The sequence below is a fragment of the Eretmochelys imbricata genome, chromosome 1 (assembly GCF_965152235.1).
Source record: "Eretmochelys imbricata isolate rEreImb1 chromosome 1, rEreImb1.hap1, whole genome shotgun sequence".
Lineage (NCBI taxonomy): Eukaryota > Metazoa > Chordata > Testudines > Cheloniidae > Eretmochelys > Eretmochelys imbricata.
This window is the reverse complement of record NC_135572.1, coordinates 50669325-50689545: the sequence shown is the minus strand read 5'-3', so window position 1 is coordinate 50689545 and position 20221 is coordinate 50669325. Positions and strand designations below refer to the sequence as shown.

At 41.0% G+C, this 20221-nt stretch overlaps 1 protein-coding gene and 1 long non-coding RNA gene across 2 annotated transcripts in view; one reads left to right on the top strand and one right to left on the bottom strand.

The window, feature by feature from the left end:
• The window catches only part of STARD13 (StAR related lipid transfer domain containing 13), a 500497-nt gene that overhangs the window by 121133 nt on the left and 359143 nt on the right, over nt 1-20221 (top strand). The window lies entirely within an intron of this gene.
• LOC144261057 (uncharacterized) lies at nt 645-19883 on the bottom strand. The gene is made up of 5 exons (XR_013345126.1): nt 19680-19883; nt 18415-18476; nt 6747-6796; nt 5732-5759; nt 645-1540 (listed from the first exon to the last, which is right to left on the bottom strand). It is a non-coding gene; the product is annotated as an uncharacterized LOC144261057 (long non-coding RNA).

The window sequence follows — 20221 nt, the reverse complement described above, 5'->3', positions numbered from 1 at the left end:
TTTCCTTCCCCCAACACCTTCTTTATCCTCACTGTAGGATCTTCCTCCTGAAGCCTGATCACGCTTGAGCTCTTCACTCCTCCAGCAGCACACCTTCTCACTCCCTGCTTCTGGCACACCCCCCTACTAACTGATGGGAGGTCCTTTTTAAACCAGGTGTCCTGATTAGCCTGCCTGCCATAATTGAATCTAGAAAGTTCGTAATTGGCTCCAGATGTCTTGATTAACTTGCCTGTCTTAATTGGTTCTGGCAGGTTCCTGATTGCTCTAGGGCAGCCCCAGCTCTGGTCACTCAGGGAACAGAAAACTGTTCATCCAGTGGCCAATATATTTGCCTTCTACCAGACTCCTGTATCCCACTGGTCTGGGTCTGTCACACAAGCCAGTAACAAAGGTAAACTTGTGTCTCATCCCACTGGTCAACAAGAAGTCAAAGATGCAGTCTCCTTAGGCATTCCAGCCCTAGCTTTACCACCCGGATACTAGACTTTACAATGAGTGATTACTGAAAATCAATTTTATCACATATAGGGTTCTACTAATCCCAAGAAATCAGCCGCATAGCCAGGTCAATATATAACTCAGATCTTATCCAATAATCATGCTGCTGCCAATCCTTTAGTAACTAAAATCTAAAAGTTTATTAATAAAAGAATAGAGTTAAAATGGTTAATAGGTCATATACATACAATAATTGCAATGTTCTTCTATAAGGTTTGTAGCGGTGATGTTATAGACTGCTGGCTTGTAAAGTCTCTTTGGTAACTTCCAAAAGGTTAGAAGGTCGTCAGTCCATAGTTCAATATGCTCCTTTAGTTGTAAATCCACAGTCCAGAGAATCCGAGCAGGAAAAAAGGCAAAATGGAGTCATCCCAGGGGTCTTTTATATCCTTTGCCATGTGCCTGGAAATTTTCTGTTTCAAACAAAGCTCACAGTCCAGTTGTGGAAAGTTTACTGGCACAAGATCGAGTCCAGGGTCACATGAGTATATCATATGACCTTACATGGCTTGATGACTCACAAGGGTTAGCCATTGGCACCTTGGAGGGTCAGGCATCTGCAGGAAGAGCCATCTGGCAGACTGAGTTTCTTCTATGGCCCATTGTGAGAGCTAAGTGTCTTTAATGGGCCATCAATATAAAGCTGTCTAGCCTAGATGTAAATCTCATCTGGTAGGTGTTGCTTAGGAATTCAGCACATATGTAAGATATGTAACATGTAAGATACCAGTGCATAGTCAATATTCATAACTTCAGATACAAAAATGATATGTGCATATAAAAAGGCAGCTAGCAGATGGATTCAGCTGGAAGAAGGGTGGGGGGGGCAAATAGTTCAGAAAAGTTGGAAGAAATAGAAAACATTAGAAAAATAATTTACCACTACATATGGTCTCAAGGTGAACTCTTCAAGTGGTTAGTGATTTTGGGTAGCTCAAATTCAGGATGCTCCAGTCGAGATATTGGGCCTGATTTTCAGAATGAGGATGATCAGCACATTCTGAAAATGTCCTCCTTTAAAATGTCTTGGGTTGAGCACCTAAAAATGGAAGCACCCAGAATCAGTAGTCACTTCTGAAAATCTGGGCCTCAATGTACAAATACTGTTAAGTTTAGCCTTGTGCCACACACTTGCTTATTCATGTGCACTACCTCATAGCTTGTTGCTGTATTAGTGTCCAACTGAAATACAAAGGTCAAAGTTTGAATCCAACTCGGAGAAACAAAAACACTCAGAAAATGTAATGGGTGCCTTAGAATCTACATAGGGCCACACTATTCCCTGCATGGTTACTTGGGTGTGTACGTGAAACCAATGCTTTCTGCATACATTTTGTCATGTGGAAACTGAGCAAATGCAGCAACATCATACCTCTTCCTCCAAATCTGCAGCATATTTTGTATTCCAATGACTTTTGGAAGAACATGGCTGGGCAAGGAAGGTGCAGGCCTTGAGGAGAGCTACTCTGCATAACATTTCCCTACAAACCATAGGAATTGCCCTGTGCTTATTCAGACTCCAGCTCTGCGCATGAAAACCTCCCCTAAGGTGCAGTGTCTGAGGGAACTTAAGCACTAGGACTCTGCACAATGTTCTGTCCCTATGCACATGTGCAGAGATGTGTGCTACTTCCCCACTGACCACGGCACATCTGCAGGCCACTTCCCTCCCCTGCTGGCTCTGGTGGGAGTAGAGTGGAGCAAACCCTGCACATCTGGTAGAAGCATAAGTGGGAAACTCCACTTCAGGAGTGCCAGAAAACTGAATTTCAACTCATAGTGAGGTCTTCTCTCTCTGTAGAAGAAAATGATTTTACCTTCATTTCTTTTCTTACTGATGGTTCCAACTGAGGATGGAGTGGAGGTTAAGGATAATCTAGGCATTGCCCAGTATCTAAACAAATACTTTGCCTCAGTCTTTAATAAGGCTAATGAGGATCTTAGGGATAATGGTAGCATGACAAATGGGATGAGGATATGGAGGTAGATATTACCATGTCTGAGGTAGAAGCAAAACTCGAACAGTTTAATGGGACTAAATCGGGGGGCCCAGATTATCTTCATCCAAGAATATTAAAGGAATTGGCACATGAAATTGCAAGCCCATTAGCAAGAATTTTTAATGAATCTGTAAACTCAGGGGTTGTACCGTATGACTGGAGAATTGCTAACATACTTCCTGTTTTTAAGAAAGGAAAAAAAGTGATCCGGGTAACTACAGGCCTGTTAGTTTGACATCTGTAGTATGCAAGGTCTTAGAAAAAATTTTGAAGGAGAAAGTAGTTAAGGACATTGAGGTCAATGGTAAATGGGACAAAATACAACATGGTTTTACAAAAGGTAGATCGTGCCAAACCAACCTGATCTCCTTCTTTGAGAAAGTAACAGATTTTTTAGACAAAGGAAACGCAGTGGCTCTAATTTATCTAGATTTCAGTAAGGCGTTTGATATGGTGCCACATGGGGAATTATTAGTTAAATTGGAAAAGATGGGGATCAATATGAAACTTGAAAGGTGGATAAGTAATTGGTTAAAAGGGAGACTACAGCAGGTCATACTGAAAGGTGAACTATCAGACTGGAGGGAGGTTACCAGTGGAGTTCCTCAGGGATTGGTTTTGGGACTAATCTTATTTAATCTTTTTATTACTGACCTCGGCACAAAAAGTGGGAGTGTGCTAATAAAGTTTGCGGATGATACAAAGCTGGGAGGTATTGCCAACTTAGAGAAGGACCGGGATATCATACAGGAGGATCTGGATGACCTTGTAAACTGGAGTAATAGTAATAGGATGAAATTTAATAGTGAGAAGTGTAAGAACATGCATTTAGGGATTAATAACAAGAACTTTAGTTATAAGCTGGTTTCAGAGTAGCAGCTGTGTTAGTCTGTATTCGGAAAAAGAAAAGGAGAACTTGTGGCACCTTAGAGACTAACCAATTTATTTGAGCATAAGCTTTTGTGAGCTCACGAAAGCTTATGCTCAAATAAATTGGTTAGTCTCTAAGGTGCCACAAGTACTCCTTTTCTTTTAGTTATAAGCTGGGGACACATCAATTAGAAGTAATGGAGGAGGAGAAGGACCTTGGAGTATTGGTTGACCACTGGATGACTATGAGCAGCCAATATGCTGTGGCCGTGAAAAAAGCTAATGCAGTCTTGGGATGCATCAGGCGAGGTATTTCCAGTAGAGATAAGGAGGTTTTAGTACCATTATTCAAGGCACTGGTGAGACCTCATCTGGAATACTGTGTGCAGTTCTGATCTCTCATGTTTAAGAAGGATGAATTCATACTTGAACAGGTTCAGAGAAGGATGATCCGAGGAATGGAAAACTTGTCTTATGAAAGGAGATTCAAGGAGCTTGGCTTGTTTAGCCTAACTAAAAGAAGGTTGAGGGGAGATATGATTTCTCTCTATAAATATATCAGAGGGATAAATACCGGAGAGGAATTATTAAAGCTCCGTACCAGTGTGGACACAAGAACAAATGGATATAAACTGGTCATCGGGAAGTTTAGACTTGAAATTAGATGAAGGTTTCTAACCATCAGAGGAGTGAAGTTCTGGAACAGCCTTCCAAAGGAAGCAGTGGGGGCAAAAGACCTATCTGGCTTCAAGATTAAACTCGATAAGTTTATGGAGGAGATGTTATGATGGGATAACATGATTTTGGCAATTAATTGATCTTTAACTATTCATGGTAAATAGGCCCAATGGCCTGTGATGGGATGTTAGATGGGGTGGGATCTGAGTTACTAAAGAGAATTCTTTCCTCGGTATCTGGCTGGCGAATCTTGCCCACATGCTCAGGGTTCACCTGATCGCCATATTTGGGGTCAGGAAGGAACTTTCCTCCAGGGCAGATTGGAAGAGGCCCTGGGGTTTTTTCGCCTTCCTCTGTAGCATGGGGCACGGGTCACTTGCTGGAGGATTCTCTGCTCCTTGAAGTCGTTTAACCATGATTTGAGGACTTCAATAGCTCAGACATAGGTGAGAGGTTTATTGCAGGAGTGGGTGGGTGAGATTCTGTGGCCTGCATTGTCCAGGAGGTCAGACTAGATGATCATAATGGTCCCTTCTGACCTTAATATCTATGAATCTATGAAAACTATTGAGTATTTTTAAATTGTAATTAAAAGGTGTATTGATTGCTGCTATGCTACCCCTATTTCTGGGCTGAAAATAGTTGCCTTATACACTGTCCAAATTAAAAGTCTTGCCCAGATTTCAACTAGTTTAAAACTAAGACTTTTAGGCTCAAGACAAGGGAAACCCTCCTCTGGGTTATTCTGGAGACTTCCAGAGATGGGAGCAAAGGACAGAAAATTCTGAGTGGCAAGCACCTGCCTTCGGCATATATTTCCTCCAGAAATACACGTAAGCCATATGTGGCCAGGTTTTTAGAGTGTGTTATCCCTTCTTTGTTCATACTTTCTTCAGATCTTGACATTCCCTGGCATTTAGTCTCCTAGCTAATATGCCAAGTATTTGGTCTAGGCAGAGATTTTTGTTTCAGTTCTGGAGAAGGTCTAGGAGCATCTATTCTGTATTTTTGGAGAAATGTTGCGTGGCCTTAATCTAAATTCTGTAAGCGTGCCCTGATACCATGGAGACAGGCCCCTTTATAAAGGTGTATAATTGTCTATTTCTATCCAAATAATATAAGTTAAATGTCAAAGATTTGCAAAGGGATTTACCACTATAGACTAAGGATCCAAGGCTTCTGCAAATGACTGAAAGATTTAAATTAACTTTTAAAATACTGCTAGAGCTTTCACTAAAAAGTACTAAATTGTATTGGTCTTTTTAAAAACGTTTTCATTTATTGCATTAAAACTAAAGGCAAAATGTGTAGAACCTGTATTGGGGATTGGAAGCGTACAATGCTGTGTAAGGTGGCAGTATAAAGATAGCAAGCAAAAGTGAGATGTGCTGTTTGTCAGCAATGTACCTGACCCCGAGTAGAGACTATAGTGAGTGAAACAGGAGTATCAGTGGGGCTTTGCAGCAGAGCAAATCTGTAGCTGTGGTAAGAGACTACTTCCTCTTTGATTGCAACTGTGACTCAAGATTTATTTACCTCACACTGTACATACATCTGCAATATTACCTGAACTTGTTAAAATATAAATCACTGCAGAGGTGGTAAACTGAAAAGTGAAAAGGCTAACTCCAGAAACAGAAAAGTGTAAAGCAAACACAGTTACCCTGAGGAAAAGTTCTTACTTGTAAAGCTGTAGCAACATCCTTGGTCCTGTACAAAAGACACAATGAAAGCCTTACCTTGGGGAGCATTAATACTCACACTAATAATAATACAACTGAGGTAAAAAGAAAGAGAAGACAAAACAAACTGGGAAATACCCCATACTCTAAACATGACAGTACAAACTCTGAGGTTCATGGTTCCTTCTGAAGATAAGGGAAAAATGCATTATACATGTGCTGAAAACTATTTCAAAACCAAATGTCTGCAAACAAGTCAAAGCATGCATTTCACACATGAGGTGGGAGCGAGGGGGGAGGCAATAGTACAGCTTTAATTAGGGTGACCAGATGTTGCGTTTTTAAAGAGACAGTCCCATTTTTGGGGACTTTTTCTTATATAGGCGCCTATTACCCCTCACCCCCGTCCTGTTTTTTCACAGTTGCTATCTGGTCACCCTACCTTTAATTAAAACTGCTACTGTAATGCTCTAATATAGGTTGGAGCCCTCTGTTTTATTTACATGAATAAAAAATAACTGCAAATTCTATAGGGATGTTTTAATAAAAACCACCAATGCTGTATAATGCTTGATATAAATATATATAACGTTGTAGTGTTTTAATTTACATTAATTACATTATCTTACGTGCAGTGATTTGCAGTTTTGCACAAAGTTCCTCTTAAAAAGATGAGCTTAAATCACATTAGGTTGAAAGCAGATGTCTGCACTAGCAAAAAAATACACTAGAGTTTCTGAAAATAGAAAAGGAGTACTTGTGGCACCTCAGAGACTAACAAATGTATTTGAGCGTAAGCTGCTCATGATCAAATAAATGGGTTAGTCTCGAAGGTGCCACAAGTCCTCCTGTTCTTTTTGCGGATACCGAATAACCCGGCTGCTGCTCTGACACCTGGAGTTTCTGATATTCCCGAGCAAATTCCCATCTTATTCAGAAATTGTGCCTGGGTGCTTGCTTTGTCTTACGCATAAAGGCTTGATCAGGCAAAGAGCTGATGGTGCTCAGCACTTACCACCTCTAATGGGACCCCAAAAGGGAGCTCAGCAGCAGGCTGGATCACATCTAAAATGGAATAAAATAAAGGAAGGGTAAAATTAAGCTGAGTAACAGGGAAAAGCCTCCTGAGAGTACAAATATATAAGGCTAGGCAATAGCCTCCTAAGCAGAGCTGGGCAGAAAAAGGGATTTAATTTCATTAGGATTTTGCTATTCTAAAATTTGATTTTATTCCTATTTGGAATGAAAACCAAAAATTTTAAAATTCTCCTTGAATGGGGATGGGACGTACGCTTATAAAATTTGTGGATGACATCAATCTGATGGGCTGCAAGAACTTTGGAGGACAGGATTAGAATTCAAAATACCTTGGGGTAAATTGGAGAATTGGTCTGAAATCAACAAGATGAAAGTTAATAAAGACAAGTAAAAAGTACTACACTTAGGAAGGATAAATCAGATGCACAACTACAAAATGGGGAATAACTGGCTAAGCAGTAATACTTCAAAAAAGGATAGGGCAGGGGGTTATAGTGGATCACAAACTGAACATGAATCAACAATGTGATGCAGTTACGGAAAAGGCAAACCTCATTCTGGGTTGTATTAACAGGAATGTCATATGTAAAACACAGGAGGTAACTGGTCCATTCTATTCAGCTGGAGTACTGTGTCCAGTTCTGGGCACTACACTTTAAGAAAGATGTGGACAAACTGGAAAGAGTTCAAAGGAGAGGAACATAAATGATTAAAGGTTTAGAAAATCTGACCTAAATCTGAGGAAAGGTTTAAAAAGCTGGACATGTCTAGTCTCAAGAAAAGAAGTCTTGGGGGTAGGGACTGTGTGTGGAATCTGATAGTCTTCAAATATGTTAAGGGATGTTAAAAGAGGGTGCTGATCAATTGTTCTCCATGTCCACTGAAGATAGGACAAGAAGTAACTGACTTAATCTGCAGCAAGATTTAGATTAGATATTTAGAAAAACTTTGTAACTGTAAGGATAGTTAAGTACTGGAATAGATTACCTAGAGCCGTTGTGGAATCCCCATCACCAGAAGTTTTTAAAAGCAGTTGAGATAATCACTTGTCAAGGAGGTCTAGGTAGACTTAGTCCTGCCACAGTACAGAGGGCTGGACTAGGTGACCTCTCTAGGTCTCTTCCACCCCTACGTTTTTATGACTCTAGGTAGGCCTGATTCTTGGCAGGCTGCTTTGGAGCCAGAAACCCTGGAAGCGCTGAAGTCCTCAAGCAGCCCACCAGGCCAGCAGCTGAGGAGCTGGGTGGGTGAGCTGGCAGGAAACTAAGCAGGTTTCTGTTGGAAGCCTGCTTGGTTTCTGGAGGAACTTTGTAGAAATTGAACTGTATCCACAGAACATTTTGATTTTTGACAAATTCCAATGAAAAATTGTTTAGTTGGAATTTTCCAACCAACTCTACTCCTAAAGGAACTGGTAGAAGCACCATCACTTGAGGCTTTTTAACTGTGGGTGATAGTGTGATATTGAATGATCCTGCAGGATGGACTAGATATTCAAATAGGTCTATTGCATCTGTAAATTGCATAATTCTAGCTTATTCCTCCTATTTATAGAAAGATATTGATCACTGGTGCTGTGTGTGGCTCTCTTACCTTCTACAATATGATTTTTGCTATGTATATGCACACATTTGGAGAATGTTGAGGAAATCCTGGCCACACTGAAGTCAGTTTCTAGATATGTGTCAGTTTCTAGATTCTTGCCAGAATTTAGCTCAAAAGGTCCATAAGGGTTTTGTTGTGGTTGTTTGTTTTTTATTTGGGGAGAAGGCTATGATAGGCTGAAATCTTTCTTATGACATATAATAATGAAATATATGCCCAATTCCATAAAGATTGATCAGTATTGACTTTATTATAATCAAGTTGCTGAAGATTTGCACACACTAAATCCTCTTAGTATTTTTAAACCATGTGTGATAAATGAGAGGGGGGATAGTTCCCTTTTGTGGACACCCAGCCAGCCAGTTAGCTATAGAATCACTCTTGGTAGTTGTTCTCTATGTCTGGGGTCAGCAACCTTTCAGAAGTGGTGTGCCCAGTCTTCATTTATTCACTCTTATTTAAGGTTTCGTGTGCCAGTAATACATTTTAACGTTTTTAGAAGGTCTCTTTCTATAAGTCTATTATACATAACTAAACTATTGTTGTATGTAAAGTAAATACGGTTTTTAAAATGTTTAAGAAGCTTCATTTAAAATTAAATTAAAATGCAATTCTTATCAGTTTAGTGTGATCCTTGCCCTTGCTTTTCCTTGCTGAGTTTTCCAGTGTCTGGAACGTATTTGGATATTTTAAGTTGCACGCAGGCTTCCGAGTGATCAGTTTGTTAACCAGCTCAGAGAGGGACAGAGGACAGATTTCTTGTGTGAAAATACCTGTTCACACAGGTATGTGGATCCAAATGCTGGAAGCATTGCAAACACAATTTTCTTCAAACAGTTAAATTTCACTGGCAGGGACGTCCAGCAGGTCAGAATAGAGGCCCCATGATCTCTCTCAGTAGCTTCAAGTGAACTCCGCAGATCTCCAAACTTTGATGCCCACAATTCTGAGCTTTTTAACTGAATGAGCTGCATTTTGAAATCTTCAACACCCATCCACTGAAATACAGACAAATCCAAGTTGCTTTTGCTGAACTTTTCAGGTTTAATTAGAAAAGAAAGCATTGGGCCAAATCACTGGAAATCTTGAAATCTGTCAGAAAATTCTGCCAGTTCTTGCATGTACATTCTAATGTCAACGTCAAATGCAGTGCAGTGTTCCAAGTGGCGTAACAGTGATGTAAGCAGCAAATCAAGACTTAAAAATATCCCAGCACAGTGGTGCTGGAACAATTTTTAAGATGGAGGTGCTGAGCTGCACCCCCTCTTGCTCCTGTCTGCACCCCTCACTGCCCCAGGCTGAGGCCAGCGGGTCACAGCTGGGGGCGGCTGCAGAGCCCCAGGCTGGCAGCAGAGCCCTCCGGACCAGTGGCTGGGACCCAGGGCCGGCAGCGGGCTGAGCAGGCCCAGCGGATGGAACCCCAGCTGGCAGGGGGCAGAGAGCCAGTACCCCAGGCCAGCAGCGGAGCCCCCGGGATTGGTGGCCAGGACCCAGACAGTGTGAGTGCCACTGAAAATCAGCTCACATGCCACCTTTGGCCATAGATTGCCTACCTCTGCTCTATTTGTTTTACCTGTAAAGGGTTAACAAGCCCACAGGTAAAAGGAAAGGAGTGGGCACGTGACCAAAAGAGCCAATGGGAGGGCTAGACCCTTTTAAAATTGGGAAAAAACTTCCCTTTGTCTGTGTGTTGTGGTTCTCCAGGAAAGAGGGGAACAGGGAGCAGTTCTATTGTGAGAAGCTTAAGCCAGATATGAAAAACGATTAGATCATACCTAGAGATTCCTTATCTGAAACCCCAGATATGTAAGGAAATTAGGGAATGTCTAGGAAGTCGTGATTAGGCTTATTTGTTAATTTCTTTTTGACTTGTGGACTCCTCTGTGCTAACCCCAAAATGCTTTTTGTTTTGCTTGTAACCTTTAAGCTGGACCTCAAGAAGGTTATTCTTGATGTTTAAATTTTGTAAGTGGGTTTTTTTAAATCTAGCAAAAGCCTCAGTTCCAGATGTATTTTCCTTCTTTTTGTTTTTAATAAAATTTACCTTTTTTAAGAACGGGATTCCATTTTTGGTGTCCTAAGAGGTTTGTGCATATGTTGTTAAATTAGCTGGTGGCAACAGCTGATTTCCTTTGTTCTTTTTCTCAGCTCTTTGCAGGAGGGGCGGTGAAAGGACTTGAGGGCACCCCACAGGAATAAATCCCAAGTGTGCTTTTCTGGTTTCAAAGGATTTTTTTGCATTTGGGTAATGGCAGCATCTACCCATCCAAGGTCAGAGAGGAACTGTAACCTTGGGAGATTAATACAAGCCTGGAATGGCCAATATTAATTTTTAGAATCCTTGCGGGGCCCCCACCTTCTGCACTCGAAGTGCCAGAGTGGGGAATCAGCCTTGACACCATGGTATTTATCTATTTGTCTTGGTATGACTATTTTCCTTCAAAATAAAGGTCACACTATATCCCAGGGGTAGTCAACAGGCAAATCGCAGGTCAAAGCTGGACCACCTGATGCTTCTAAATGGACCCCAAAATCTTTTTATTTATCATTTTTTAAATTATTTTCTCTGGAGTCTGGACTTTGACTATACCTTGGCCAAGAAATTTGGACCTTGACAAAAAACAGTTGACTACCCCTGCTATATCATCTATTCTAGTCTGGAGAAACAAAATTGTTGTTATATTTGCCCTAACAAAAAGGCATCAAAATGCAAATTTTACAGAAACATATTCAAAGTGTAGTTTCTGAACAATTTAAAGTGCTCTTCTATGTTGAAAATGGCAACTGTTTTATGCCTATGGTCTTTAAAACAAAACTAAATTAATACAATAGCGAGACTGTAACAGATTTCTTCAACGGTGGGCTGATTCTGCAGCCCTGGCTTATACAGTACAGATATTTTTGAATAATACAGTATGTGTCCATGCTCTGGGGATTCAGAAATCTTTCTTTTCCTGAAACTGTAATGCCAGAGGCATCCTATCAGAACAATCAAAACAACCATTCACCAGAAATGAAATCAAACTGAAATACTTTTTTTCCATCAAGGAAAATGTTGGTACTTTTTAGCTCTCCTTTTAAAGTAAAAAAAAAAAAAAAAAAAGTGTGATCAGTGTTGTATTTCTCTGTTTATCATTTGAAAAGCAAATATAAAAACCGTCTGGAAAATAGGATATCCTACTGAGTAAAATAAACAATTTTACATATCCTGGAATATTAGCTCACCCTTCACTGTTGCCTATAATTTTATCAGTAGGGGACTTCTCTTGCTTAAAACTAACATGAAACATGGTATTTGTAACTTCTGAAAGAAACACAGTTAAGATTACAAAAGTTTTGGATATACTACTACAGAAACAACTTAAAAGTGTAAGCCATACAAAGTACATTTTGCATGTGGTAACAATGGGCTAAGGGCCATATCTACATAGAGGAGGATGACTATATCTGCATTTAATATAAATTATCTTAAATTCTGCATTTAAACTGTAGCAGCAATAAGCAGTTGTCTTTGCTGCAGGGTGGGGTGGCAATACAGTACATTAATAATTTTGGGACACGATCCAATGCCCATTGAAATCAGTGGAAAGACTCCCCGGGGGCATGGATCAGAACCTCTAGTAAAAAGCCATAAGAGAGAAAGGGGTTATTTGATTACATAATGGCTGGTAAATTTAAAAGTAATTTTTTTCTGTAGGGAGTCATCAGCCTCTAGAATTCAGTACTGCAGGAAATCATACAGTTAAATACAGCGGCTAGATTTAAAGGTTTGATAATTTTATAACCAATAATGTGCAAAAATAGGATTGTGCAGGGTCAGAAAGAATTTTCCATTTTCCTCAGGCATAGTTCTGCACAAGGTCAAGTGCACTGTGGGATATTTTAGCTTTAATTGGAAGCATCACTAATAAGCCACTAATAAGTTTGAGGCAGGTAGCCAAACTTGATGAAGCATTGATCAGATCTGAGATGGCAAATCCTATGTTCCTGAGGTAGATTATCTGAGGTGCTGAGCACTTCCTGAAGGCACTGAAAGCACTCACCCATTGAGCTCAGAACCTCACGGGATCTAGTCTTCAATCTCTATTGCTTCTTAATTCCTTGGATAAAATTTTGGTGTAGGTATTTCCACTGTTTTCAAGGGAAAGGGAAGTGCTATTCAATAGCACAGAAAGTGCTATTCATGAGTTTCTTATTTGTATCACGGTAGCATCTAGAGGCCACAACTGAGATTATGCCCCATTGTACATAGTAAAAGAGCAAATCCCTTATAACGCTTGTAATTTAAATAGACAAGACAGACAAATGGTGAGAGAGGAAACAAAGGCACAGAGAAGTGGACTGTTGTAGATCAGCGGTAGAGTCCAAACTAGAACTTGAGTGCACTGAGTTTCCTCCCAGTTCTGTGCTATTTCCACTGGACCACCCTACCTCTGTAGTTTGAAAGATTCCATCAGTTCCAATGAATATTATTTCTGTGCCAAAGTACCCAAAATCCCCAAACAAGCCTAACTGCAAAGACAATGTCACTTCTCACCTTTACTGGAAGTCTATTTTAGAATTTTGGAGGTTGGGGGAAATGGGGAGAACCTAGACAGTTAGCTGCTTAAAAAAATATTTGGTAGGCTTTCAACTCTTGATCCTTTGTCTGTTTATGAAAGAAATGCCAGTATGGTTGATTGAGTTGTTACATAGTATAAAGGAAAGGCCTCCAAAAAGGCAGGGAAATAATTACACGAAATATACCCCAATAATACTGGCAAGTGACCTGCAGCCACAAGCTGCTGAGCAGGGTGAAAACACCCCAAGGTCACTTCCAATCTGACCTGGGCGGAGATTCTTTTACAACCCCACATATGGCAATCAGTTAGACCCTGAACATGTTATCACAAACCAGCCAGCCATGCACCTGAGAGGATGCTTGGTGCCATCACAGAGCCCTGGCCCTCACCACCCAATGTCCCATCTCCAGCTGTGACCATCCATGATGCTTCAGAGGCAGAAGGAAGAAATAAACAAACAATGCAGAATAAACAATGCAGAATAAACTGGGGGGCAGGGGCTGGCGGGGAAGAATCCCTGACTGCTGCAGTGGCTGGCTGAAACCCTGAAACATGAGCTTTTAGGAACATAAGACATAAACCAGAAATGAGTCACAGAGCAGCTGAGCCCTGCTCCCTACCATGACAAGCAGCCACAACATACCATAAATAAAATTGTCCAGCTCTCTCTTAAAACTAATTACGCTGTTTTCCCCCACAACTCCTATCAGGAGTTGGTTCCAAAACCTCACCCTTCCGATGGCTAGAAACCTTCTTCTAATTTCTACCTTGAATGTTCATGGCCAATTTAGATCTATTTGTTCTTGTGACAATGCCAACATTGTTCTTTATCTTAAATAGCAGTTCTCCCTGATATTTACTCCCTTAACATATTTAAAGAGCACAATCATATCTCCTCTCAACCTTCTTTTTGCTAGACTAAACAAGGCAAGCTCTTCCAAGCTCCTTGCATAAGGTGGGGGAGGGATAGCTCTGTGGTTTGAGCATTGGCTTGCTAAACCCACGGTTGTGAGTTCAGTGCTTGAGGGGGCCATTTAGAGATCTGGGACAAAAATGGGAGATTGTCCCTGCTTTGAGCAGGGGTTTGGACTAGATGACCTCCTGAGGTCCCTTCCAACCCTGATAATTTATGAATCTATAGGCCTGCCATTACCCTGATCATCCTTGTGGCTCTTCTCTGCATCTGTTCGAGTTTAAATTACTCATTTCTGAACATTATTCCAACTGTACATAATATTCCAAACGAGGTCTTACCAGTGCCTTTTACAATGGCATTAATACTTCTTTCTCTTTACTGGAAATGCCTCATCTGATGCACTCTAGGATCACATTTGCCTTTTTCACATCCACACCACATAGGTGACTCAGTCATTCTGTGATCAACCCACACACCAAGGTCTCTCTCCTCCTCTGTTAGTTCCAGTTGATAAGCCCCAGCCTGTGGCAGAAATTCTTATGACCTTGCACTTTGTACTGGTGAATTTCATTCCATTTCTGTCACTCCAGCCTTCAAGGTGATCCAGGTCTTCTTGTGTAATATTCTGATCCGCTTCTGTATTTACGTTGCCTCCCAACTTTGTATCATCAGAAAATTTCATTAGCGCACTGACTTTTTGTGCCAAGGTCATTAATAAAAATTGTTTGTCATAATCTACCTTTGATAAACTCATGTTGAATTGCATCTCCTTTACAATTTAGCTCCATGAACTTAATTATTCTTTCCTTCATAATTTGTTCTAAAGCCTTGCATACTACTGAGGTCAGACTAACAGGTCTCCAATTGCCTGGATCACTTTTTCCCCCTTTCTTAAATATAGATATATTAGCTATTCGCCAGACATGCACTACCCCAAATAGATTTACTAAAAAGCCTTGCTACCAGACTAGCAATCTCATGTGCCAGTTCTTTTAGTATTCTGGGATGGAAATTATCCAGTTCCCCAAGGTTGACCACATTAAACTCTTCAAGTTTTTCTTCGATCTCAGATTTGGTAATTTCCATTTCTAGACACTTATTTCCATCAGCCATATTGCCTTTATGGATATGTTTCACTTTATCATCATTACTGAAAAGAAGAAATTATTTATTTAGTTTTTGGGCCATACCTAGATTATTTTTAATCTCCCTCCCATCAAGACTCCATATTATTAGCAAGAGCTAATTCATCTTTACTTTTAGAAATTCTCATCTTCTCCCTACATTTTCTAACCTCCATGATGTAGCTTTCTTTGTTGATCTACCCATTTTTCTCTTGCCTACAAGCTCTCTAGTTACTCCTAATAACCTTTTTGAAATGGTTATTCATCCACCTGGGTCTGGAGCCTTTTCCTACCATTTTTTCCCCTTTGCTTGGGATGCAAATTTCAAACAGTTTTTGTATAGTTGATTTTAAGAAATTCTAAGCCTCCTCCATGTTGAAGTCCTTGACCTCTTCTGTCCATCTGACTTCTTTAACTAATTCCCTTACTTTCCCAAAGTTTGCCCTTTTGAAATAAAAAATCGTAATTGAATACCTGGTTTTGATTATCCTTCCATTTAATTTAAACTGAATCAACTCATGATCACTCAATCCAAAGTTATTTCCTACGACCAGCTCTTCTATGATATCCTCACTATTTACCAAAACCATGTCTAAAATTGGCATCACCTCTGGTTGGTTCAGTGACAATTTGATGAAGTAAACTGTCATCTATCCCAATGGTTCTCAACCAGGGGTATACGTCCCCCTGGGAATACGCAGAGGACTTACAGGGGGTACATAAACTCAACTACATATTTGCCTAGTTTTACAGTAGGCTAAATAAAAAGCACTAGCGAAGTCAGTACAAACTAAAATTTCATACAATGACTTGTTATACTGCTCTATATACTATACACTTGAAATGTAAGTATAATATTTATATTCCAATTGATTTATTTTATAATTATATGGTAAAAATGAGAAAGTAACCAGTTTTTCAGTAATAGTGTATTCTGACATGTAGTTTTATGTCTGATTTTGTAATCAAGTAGTTTTTAAGTGAGGTGAAACTTGGGGGTAGACAAATCAGCTTCCTGAAATGGGTACAGTAGTCGGAAAAGGTTGACAGCCACTGATCTATCCAGTAAACTCACACCCAAGAATAACTTGTCCCTACCAGTATTAGTAGCATTTATTCTCTAATCTAGGGGTTCTCAAACTGGGAGTTGGGACCCCTCAGGGGGTCACGAGTTTATTACATGGAGAGTTGCGAGCCATCAGCCTCCACCCCAAACCCGGCTTTGCGTCCAATATTTATAATGGTGTTACATATATTTAAAAGTGCTTTTAATTTAGAAGGGGGGGTCACACTCAGAGGCTTGACCAGGAATTAATTGTCCTAAAACCTACTCAGAATCAAATGTCTGAACTTAGGAAGTAAAAAACTATTTAACTCCTGTTTCTACAGGATTTCCCTGAGTATTTCCATCTCATGATGATCTTATTGGACAAGCCAAGATTTGCAGGTTTATTCAAAGAGCATTTGTACAAATTTTACACTACAAAAATGCAGCACTGGCCTGGAAATTGTGAAAGAATTATTAAAAGTCATGCTTACTGTACATACAAATAAATTTAATTAAAAATATACATTCTAAGTTGTTTTCTATCACTTTAATTACAAGATGTAAATCTCAAATAACGAAAATGAGAGGTCCCTTACAAAAAGTGGATATACAGCTGAACATCTTGAAACAAATATTGAGTGGCTTTTTTTAAAACTATTTTAATTAATTTTGATGTATGCAGTCACATACATTTGATTTTTACTACAAGAGGAAAAGATAGGGATTTGGGTTTTATTTGGGGCATTATCTGTATTGCAGTAGTGGCTAAAGTATACAGTTAAGATCAGTTGTGCTAAGTGCTGTACAATACAGAGGTCCTTGCCCTGAGGAGTTTACAATCTAATTTAAATAACATGGGCTAGATTTGCTGCTGCCAGTTTCTCCTAGGCAGTGTGTGAGATGAGCTGCAAGGGATTTGGGGCTGCCTGATTCTGGGGCTAGTTCTACACCATTCCCTCCCCTTGTGTAACTCTCAGGCTAATCTTCAGTGGCTGACTATGGCTTCTAAAGGGGCCAGGGCCTCCAGCTGGGACACGTCCCGGTTCCTGACACACACCTTGTGTACACCCACTAGGCAGATCAGCCTGTTCTCTGGCCCGTTGCACCCCAAAGGGGCCAGATCACTAAGAGAGAATATGGCCCTATAACTTCTAGTTAAATATGTCAGAACAAAAAAGTTGTCTCAGTTCCTTCAAGGAACGTACAACGTACATATTCTGCTCTGCCTATGTGTGCAGAACTCACAGGGAGTTTGTGTAAATTGTGCCTAAAGAGTCTTCTTCAACCCACATGATAGAGCTCAACTCAATCTCACTATTCATAGGAGCTAGTATATTCTATAACAGAGGTCAATGGTTATTTTTCTCTCACTGGACAGATACCAGCTATGATAGCCAGTGTGGCACTGATCTCGGAGTTTGGTTAAATTTGACATTCATATGTAAAAATATTGTCTAAATTATCCATTCAGATCCTTAAGTATTGCACACATGGAGATGGCAGAATATCTGAATCAAATTACCATAGGGATTTGAGAGTTTTGCCCTGAAACTGAGCAGAATCTCTATAGCCATATATTTGTTCTGACAACTCTCTTCAGTGCCATGAGGACAGTTTGCGCATTCAAGATATTATAGCTTTGATTTTCAGAAATGTGTGTAATGAATATATGCAAAAGACCACTTAAACATATAAGTAGCCATTGTGTGAGCAACTATCCTGCTTATTTGAGAGCATGTAATTGTATTGTACTCCCCCTAGGTTCTTTACTGTCCTGCCAGGGAACATGGTGAGGTGTGGCCCTGCCCTTCTTCACCCTTTGCCAGAGCTGACTGGGTCTCCCAGACCCTCTCCCGTCCCCAGACCATGAGGATCAAAGAGCGTGCAGCCTCCAGCCTCGCCAGGCTGGGCACTCCGCTTTCTGTGAGCTGGGCTCTGCAGAGTCCAGTGGCCCCTAGTGGCAGCCAGAAATTGTGTGGAGGAAAGGAAATTCTGCAAAATTCTGTATTCTGCAGTGGTGCAGAACTCCCCCTTGAGTAACCCTACTTGGAATTATGATTTCTATTTTACATATAGGGAAACTGAGGCACTTAGGGTATGTCTACACTACACAGACTATAACAGCACAGCTCTGTGATATACGTGCAGCCTACACTGACAGGAGTTTCTGTTGGGGTGCGAACATCATCTCCTCAAACGATGTTAGCTATATCAAAGGAAGTTCTCTTTCATTGACATAACCCCCAGTGCACACACATAGCAATGCTGATATAACTTCCAAGTGTAGACTAAGTCTCAGCCTTAAGTTTAGTAGATATTAGCTAAGCCTGACCTAAACTCTACCACTTTTCCTACTCAAGACAAAGTCAGAGAAGTTGTGATATACATACAGCAGGGATGGAAGCTCCAGGAATCCCGATTTCCAGTTGGGTGCACTAAGGCTTGGTCTGCACTGAAACATTAGTTCGAAAGCTATATTGGTTAGACATATGAAAAAACCCACATCTGTAGTCACCATAACTATGCCTACCTAACTCCCAGTATAAATATGCTCTGTCAATGGAATAGTACTTTTGTTGACATAGCTGCTATCACTCAGGGACATGGAGTTCCTACATCAACAAGAAAAATCCCTTCTGTCTGTGTAGGCTGCATCTACACTATAGGGTTATGCCAGTATAGCTATGGCACTCCAGCTATGCCAGTCTAGTCTCTGTGGTGGCAGACATACCCAAATATCTAGCCATCTTTCCTGCCACTACAGGGGACAGGGTGAATTTGGGAGCTGAATTTAGATCTGTCACACTATGGATACAGTTCAGACCAGTAAAGGGTCACCACTTACCCTGCAATCATGGGTGCCTTACAGTGCTTTGCGGCTGTACCTCCCCATTTGGAACACTCACAGCCAGCCTACAAGCATGCAGGTCACCCCCTAAGAGTATGTCTACATTGTAATTAGACATCCGTGGATGGCCCGTGCCACTGACATAGCTACTGTCACTCGTTGGGGGTGGTTTAATTATGCCAGAGGGAGTGTTCTCTCCCGCCATTATAGAGTGGCGACACAGGAGACCTTACAGCAGCATAGTTGCAGCAGTACTGCTATGCTGCTGTAAGGTCCATAGTGTACACATAGCCTAAGTCATTATTCCAATGTATCCAGAACTCTTAATACGCTGAATATACAACACACAAGTTTAATGCCCAGTGCATTATTAGTTTTCCAGTAATATATTACATGACACCTTTTAGAGTATAACTATAGTAATTTGCGGTATATTGGTCATGGCAGCTAAACCTCACTACCTGATACCAGTAAGCTCCTTGGCCTCTGGCACTGGGATGCTCTTAGGGTCACACCTCCCCTGTTACAAAGCTGCAGGAGGGTTAGGCACTAGCTGACCCACAGAGAGCAAGTCAGAGGCACCTCTATCTTGGATAGGGCCCTCCCATCATATTTTCTTTCCCTTAAAAAAGAAACTTGTTTTGCTACCTTTGTCTGTTTACAGTCTCCCAGAGATAATATCACAGCACATCCATATTTTTTCTTAGTTGTTACAAACATTTTGCAGTGACATTAATAACCAGTATCTTATTGAATTTCAAACAATATATTTACTACATGTCATCTTTTAAATAAATATAAGGATACCAGTGTGTGAGGTGCAGTATGCCAGGCCTGAGGAGTTGCTGATGCAGAGTACTGAACCACAAATGGGTCTCCATATCACAGGCCCTAAGAAAAATATGGTGGCTGCTGCTACTCCTGCTCCCTTTGAGAAGGGTAAAAGTGTTGGCAGTTTTTTACTTTCACCTAGGGTGACCAGATGTCCCGATTTTAGTCCTGATTTTTGGGTCTTTTTCTTATATAGGCTCCTATTACCCCCCCACCCCCTCTCCCGATTTTTCACATTTGCTGTCTAGTCACCCTACTTTCACCTCCCCCACCCCAAATCCACAGCGTGGATCATTGCTGCTGCTTCACTGCAAGGAATCCTCACTCCTTCACATACCGGGGGTGGCTCCTCCCTGCATCCCCCGCCCGGACAGACAGCTGGGGGCTCCTCCCTGCCTCCTTCCCGCCCCCGCCAACAGAGCTGGGGGCTCCTCCCTGCCATGCCCTCTCTCCGCACTCCCCGCGAGTCCGGTAGCAACTCCCCGCTGTGCCCGCTCCGTTCTCCCCCGGCTGGGGGC